Source organism: Micromys minutus (genome assembly GCF_963924665.1).
Source record: "Micromys minutus genome assembly, chromosome: 3".
Lineage (NCBI taxonomy): Eukaryota > Metazoa > Chordata > Mammalia > Rodentia > Muridae > Micromys > Micromys minutus.
In genome coordinates, this window is record NC_137972.1 from 98,263,814 (window position 1) to 98,270,742 (window position 6,929).

Below are 6,929 nucleotides of genomic sequence, written 5' to 3' on the forward strand. Positions count from 1 at the left end.
GTGGCCTGGCCTGGGGGTAAGGGGGATGCCTCTGGGGGGGTCCATGTTGGGAAGCCCTTCCCCCTGAGGGACCAGCCACACAATGGTATAGTACAGAGTAGAGTTTATTCAGGTCATGGGAGAGTTAAGAGGGTGGTAGAGGCAGGGAGGTGGGGGGGAGAAGTAGATAGAGGAGTAGAGGCCGGCCATGAGCACATGGGGAGAGAAGAGGGGAGGGAAGGGGAAGGGGAGGGGTAGGAGTGGGAGAGCAAGGCTGCAAGAGCAAGAGAGAGAGGAGGGATCAAGCAATTCCATTTATAGTGTCAGGTCACTGGGGCGGAGCATACCTGGCCACTGCTGGGTAATTGAGGGGTGGGGTTTACCTGGCTGTTGCTAGGTTACTGAGGGGTGGGGTTTACAGAATCCCAACAGTAGGTACAGAATGAAGTTTCTTAGAACTGATGGACCTGGCCCATTCTTTCAGCTAAATAAAAGTCCATCATGAGAACAAATGAAAAAGGCTAGGGGCTGCTGCTCAGTGTTAAGACATTTAAGTAGTTTCTTCTAGGTCCTGGGTTCTATCCCAGCACTGGTAGTGGGGGGAGGGGGCCTTGGCAAAAGTGCAAATGAGTGTTGAAGAGAGGGAAGAACCAGGATCAGTGATCTCACTGTTTAAACCATTCACTTCTAGCATCTCTTCTTCCTCATGCTCACCAGATACCTTGTCAACAGTGTTCAGTGTAGATGGCATTTTTGGCACCTTTGGACAGTTGTTGGTGGGAAATCTTACTTTGTCTGGACAATCTGAAGCTGGCCAAGGCAGGAACCTAGCTTTAGTGCTATACCCAGGAAAGGCCCTAATTAAGTACATTTGCATCTGAAATTCAGGGTAGAACACTTAGGATTGAAGCCCAGGGAAATACATTTGCATTTGAAGCTCAGGTCCATACCCTTAGAAATATAGCTCAGGACAGGGCAAATTCAGCAGGTGTAGGTGCTGCAGTCTCTTTGATCCCGTTTTGTCCCTGATCTTCACACCTGGCCTCCAGAAAGACATTTATAGTATCTTTGATTGTTAAATTGCTTGTCCTGTGACTCAGAACTGATGTTAGCTTTCTGCATGTAATTAAAGTGGTTTAAAAGAGGACTAAATAGATTGTCCGAAGTCATGTTACAAATTTGACTGTTTCCTTTTTCTTTCAATCCTCGCTCCTGCCCTGGGAAACGTGTTGTTTGATCGAGCTAGTCTTAGACAGTTCAGTAAGAATTTTTATGTCTAGGTTATCTTGGCATTAAAAAAATTAATTTATATTTATTGTGATTACTGACATGGTTGGTGTTGTTTATGTACCTTCCTTGTGTCTTCTATTTACTTTCTTTCTTTGTTGGTTAATTTTCTGTCTTCAGTTAGATTAATGACATTTCTATGTTTCTCAATTCTGCCCTGTTGTTTTGGAGTTGCATGTTACGCTTCTGAAATGCTAGGATTTTCCTCTAAATTTAATATTGTATCTGTAGCTATATTAGGTTATCTTGTTATTGTTCAACTTACTCCCTAATTTATTCCTCTTTTCCTTGATAAGACTCTCAGACCCCTTTATGTCCTCTACGTCCCATCATTTATTTTTAATAATTTTAATGTTACTCTTTAAAAATACTAAATTAGGTTGCTTTATAAGGTCATGGACATCTTTAATTTTAACAGTTGAGAGAGAGGAATGCAGATTTCTGTGAGTTTTCAGCCAGCCTGTCAACAAAGCATTAATTAATTAGCTAATTAGTTAATTAAAAAGATGACTACAGGTTTACAATATCTATAGTCACAATTATGTCTTTCTTCTCATTACTTTTGAATTTAGAATTTTTTCTTGCTGACAAAGACATCATTGAAGATAAAAATTGACAGGTAATAATCCACCCACAAAATTTGTCCTGCCTACAAGATGTGCAGGAACAAAGATGAAGCAGAAACTGAGAGAATGGTCAACTGAGGGAATGGTTGGGTTAGACCCATTCCATGTGAGAGAATCAACCCCTGACAGTATAAATGATACTCCTGTTATGTCTGCATCAAGAGTCTAGTGTAACTTTCTCCCAAGTGGTTCCATCCAGCATTGGATGAAAATAGATTCAGAAACCCATAGCCAACTATCTGGTGGAGTTTGGGGAGTTCTGTGGAAGAGTGGGGGAAGAATTGAACAAGCTGGAGGGGTGGAGGACACCATAAGAAGACCCATGGGAGCTTACAGAGACTGAACCACCAACCGAAGAGCATGCAGTGACTAGACCTAGGCCTTCTGCACATGTGTACTGCTCTGCCTTCACGTGGGTCCCCTAACATTGGAGGGAGGGCTGTCTCAGACTCTGCCTTCTGCCACTGAATCCCCTTCCCCTATCTGGACTGCCTGAGTAAGCTTCAGGTGGAGAGGATATGCTTAGTCGTGCTAGAACTAGATGTCTTGGGGTGGGGTGGCACACAAGGGGAACTTCCCCTTCTTTGAGGAGAAGGGAAGGGAGTAATGGATAGAGGGATTTTTAAGGGTGAGACTGAAAGAAGAGGAGGGAGGGAAAATTTTGATCAGAAATTAAAGTTAATTAAAAAATAATTATTGAGAAAACAAAACCATAAATTAAGAATTGACAGGTAATTTTAACATAGGACAGTATAGATACCTTGGTTGGAAATTCTATCATCTTAATGAGGAAATGCTAACCTAGAGACTTCCCCACTGAGATCAGAAACCCAGCAAAGATGCTTCACTGTGTCTACTTCCATTCACTACTTACTGAAAATATGAGCCAATGCAACCCAACAAGAGGAATCATTCAGTAAACCAGTTAAACACTATTTTCATATATAGACACAGTACTAGCCACAGACATACACACACACACACACACACACACACACACACACACACACACACACATCTCTGCTGTGTTTGTATTAAAAACCTACCAGCCACAAAACCCCACTGTCACACGCCCCATGTCCTGACATGCGACAACAGGATTCTTCTGCGAACAACCTTTATTGTACTGTACTCTTGATCAGGAGACCACGTGGAAGAAAAATTCACTGCTTATATATGCCCAGGAGACTCGTGTTGCTACCTGATTGGTGCACCCTCCAGTATCTCATTAGTGTGCTCCGAGAGCAGGCTGTGACGTGTGTGGTAAATGCTCACTACGTCTCTAGGGCTGGGCAACGGCTCTGTTTGCCGAGTCATTGGCGAGAAGCCGGCACCATCTTTGGGTGCGGCACAAACGGCTCCCAACATCTCCCCATTCTTTCTTAAATAAAACATGGCCGATCTACCATCAGGCTCTTGTTGTACCTTTAGGGTTTAAGACCATGATCAGCAATAATTTTGGGTAAGGCACAATCCTGCGTGCAAAGGGAACAAGCCCTGCAGGGTGCAAAGGCTGCCTATGTGTAGGATACCCATTCCTGGTGCAAAGTCTCAAAGGCTCAGTGTGCAGGGGCTATCCAGACACAGACCCAACACTTTTCCTTAAGCATACTAAGCCAAACAGAGGGAGAGGTGCCCATTTCGAGTGCAGCAAGAGCTTGCGCTATGACCACTTTGTCACGTTGTGGTTGAGTACGGACTTTGCACTCCATCTAGAGAAGAAACACAGTCTCTCTGCACAAAAGCATGCCAAAAACTACCTAATAAGGCAAAAGTTCTATAATCCCCTAATCCTGCTATCTCAGTGTCTAGGGGCAAGTACGGTACATCAAAGGTTTTATAGGTGCCAAACAAAGGAGGAAATAGTTTTGCATTAAGGCAAATGGGCATCAGTTTTGGAAACACTGACAGAATCTCCCAACTCGGTTCCGTTTGAATTGTCATGCAGGACAGGCTCATCAGAAGCATGTGGAACAGCATCTTATTCTGGTAAAAATCAACGTGTTAGACATTCTGGGATCCAAATCGGGCTTTCTTCTCCCTGTGGAAACACACAAATAGCTCCCCTGGATAGTATTAAAATAGGATCCTGGCCTTTTCAATCACCAGTGAGGACAGCTTTCCATTTTACTAACTCTTTAGGTGGAACAGGCCATTGTCCATGCCACTCAGCAGCTGAATGGCCATGAGCATCCAAATTTTAAAAATTTAAAGTAAGAAGCATAGTAGAAATGGCCATTTTGGGTGTTGGGGGCACCTCTTCAATTCCCCCTTTTTGTTTGTTTAAATAAACCTTTAGGGTGCGATGAGCGTGTTCAATGATGCTTTGACCCTGAGGATTATAAGGCATTCCTGTCAGGAGTGAAACTCCTATGTGATGGCAAAATTGCCTGAATTTTGCTGAAGTATAGGCAGGACCATTATCTGTTTTTAACACTTTAGGTATGCCCCATGCACTCCACGTTTCAAGACAATGAGTAATAACATGAGAAGCCTTTTCTCCCGACAAAGGAGAAGCAAAAATGACTCTTGAACAGGTATCAATGGACACATGTAAAAGATACTGAGATAATTGTTTAGAATAATTTGCAGATTTAGTAAAATTTTTATACTGAATACTGGTCACACATAATCTTGAGAACTTCCATTGGCAGCCCAGCTGGGCAACCTGCCACAATATATCTATCTGTTTTTGAACCAGATCAATTCTGTAAGGTATTATTATAAACAGTTTCTATATTAGGAGAAAAGTTAAAGAGGCCCTTAACTGCCCAACGTACTCCCCGAGATTGACAGCCAGTCCAAGGAGGCAGGGCTGAATATCTTTTTCCTGTACAGAAAGGTGACCACTTAGGTTGGGCTGGAATAAACAAATTACCCTTTGGCTGGGAAATAGGCCAGCGACCGGCAATCCAGGTGGCATCAGCCTCCCCAGGTTTTTTGTATAATTAGCAGTGACTCTGCCAACTCTTTAACTTGCTTATGTTCAAGGCAGTGATCATCCTCGAACAAGGGAAACATTTGCCTGAGGGCATGGCATGTCTCCGGTCAACAAAAGAACTCGCACTTCCTCTCTGGATAGAGCGGAAGAGCAGAGACAGCAGCTGCTTTAAGAGCTTCTGGTTGTGCTACAGGAGTCTTCCGCCCGGGCTGAAACCGCTCCACCTCACATTCCGCTGCCTCCTCTGCTAAATCTTCCTCTTCTGCCAGCTCTAAAGCTTGGCGGTCCTTCCACCTTTCTGTTTTCTTTCACTTTCATTTTGATTGAATTTTGCTCCATTTCTGACTTATTTTGAACATGCCTCTCAGTGCCTACCTGTTTTACTTTTTGTTCCTTGCATGCTCCCTATTTCATTCCGCTCCGTTTCTGACCCGCCCTCTTGGTGCTGTGTGATAACTTTCTGTCTAGCTAACTTCCACAACAGTATTGTTACAACAGTTACCACAAATGCAAGCAATAACTCTTCTACTGCCAGAGGGAATCCAAGAAGTGACATGCCTCCATTTTTGGCACACTCTCTTGGTACCCTGTAAAATCCAAAGAGGGACATGTCTCTCGAAGCTTACCTATTTACCTTTTCGCAGTTCTGAATCCACTTCAGTGGACTGAAGGGTCCCCTTGGTACCAGCGGTGTTCCAGGCTTCCCGGGATTTTCGGCACCACTTGTCAAGCACCACAAGTCCAGCCAGCAGGAACGACATGCGACAACAGGATTCTTCTGCGAACAACCTTTATTGTACTGTACTCTTGATCAGGGGACCACGTGGAAGAAAAATGCACTGCTTATATATGCCCAGGAGACTTGTGTTGCTACCTGATTGGTGCGCCCTCCAGTATCTCATTAGTATGCCCCGAGAGCTGGCTGTGACGTGTGTGGTACTTGCGCACTACGTCTCTCGGGCTGGGTAACTGCTCTGTTTGCTGAATCATCGGCCAGAAGCCGGAACCATCTTTGGGTGCAGCAAAAACAGGTCCCAACACCCACTACAGTAGCATGTGTGGAACCAAATATTTGCCTTCTAGATGTTCAGTAAGCAAATTAGAGTTCCTTGGAAAATGGATAACCCTAGGAAGTGGATAGGAGAACATGAGATGTGAGATGTATCTGAAACATGTATTTGAAAATAAGAAAAACGCAAAAAATAATAAAGATATTGATGTGCTGAAAGAACATAGAATCCATCTTAAAGGAATACTCACAGACAAATATATCAAAAATGATACATGATATTAATGAACTAAATCAACTTACAGGTATATTCTGGTGTAAATATCAAGCAGATATCTAAATGGATAAAAGAATGTTCTTTGTAATGGAATCCATATTCATGAATGAAGAAGAGTAGCCAAACCAGAAAGAAATTGCTTTTTTTTTTTTTTTTTTTTTTGAGATAGGGTTTTTTTTGTATAGTTCTGGCTGTCCAGGAAATCATGCTGTAGACCAGGCTGGCTTTGAACTCAGATTCTGTCTGCCTCTGATTCTGAGATTAAAGTTGTGTGCCACCACTATCTGGCTTGAAAGCTATTGTTTATCAATGTAGGAATGAACAAAAAGATGAGGAACTGGAAATCTATTACATTTATTACTTAAGTAGAGAAAATACTATCACTATAGGGGAGAAGTCCGGAGGAACCCTGTTAACCTGGTGATCACAGTTAGCAACTCGAGTAACTGGAGTACCTCACATAGGCATAGAGAACAGAACATTTCCTCTTTCACATAAGTGTTTAAATGGTTTCACTTTGGAGGAAATAGAAAAATTCAAACAAAGAAGCCATGCTCTAAGTCTCAAACTGTCAGAGCTATGAAATATTAGAATCAGTTAGAAAAACTGAGTGCACCTGGACCCAACACAATATCAAATTCAATCCTGGAGCAGGAGTTGATTAACAGCAAGATTTAGGAAGGCCTTGCATCCAAGGTCATTTTCCATTCTGATAATATTACAGCCAGGTGACGTATTTGAGGGAGCCAGATGAATAGCACAAAAATTCTCTGAGCTGTGCTTTCAAGATTTTTTTCATAAATCTTAAAT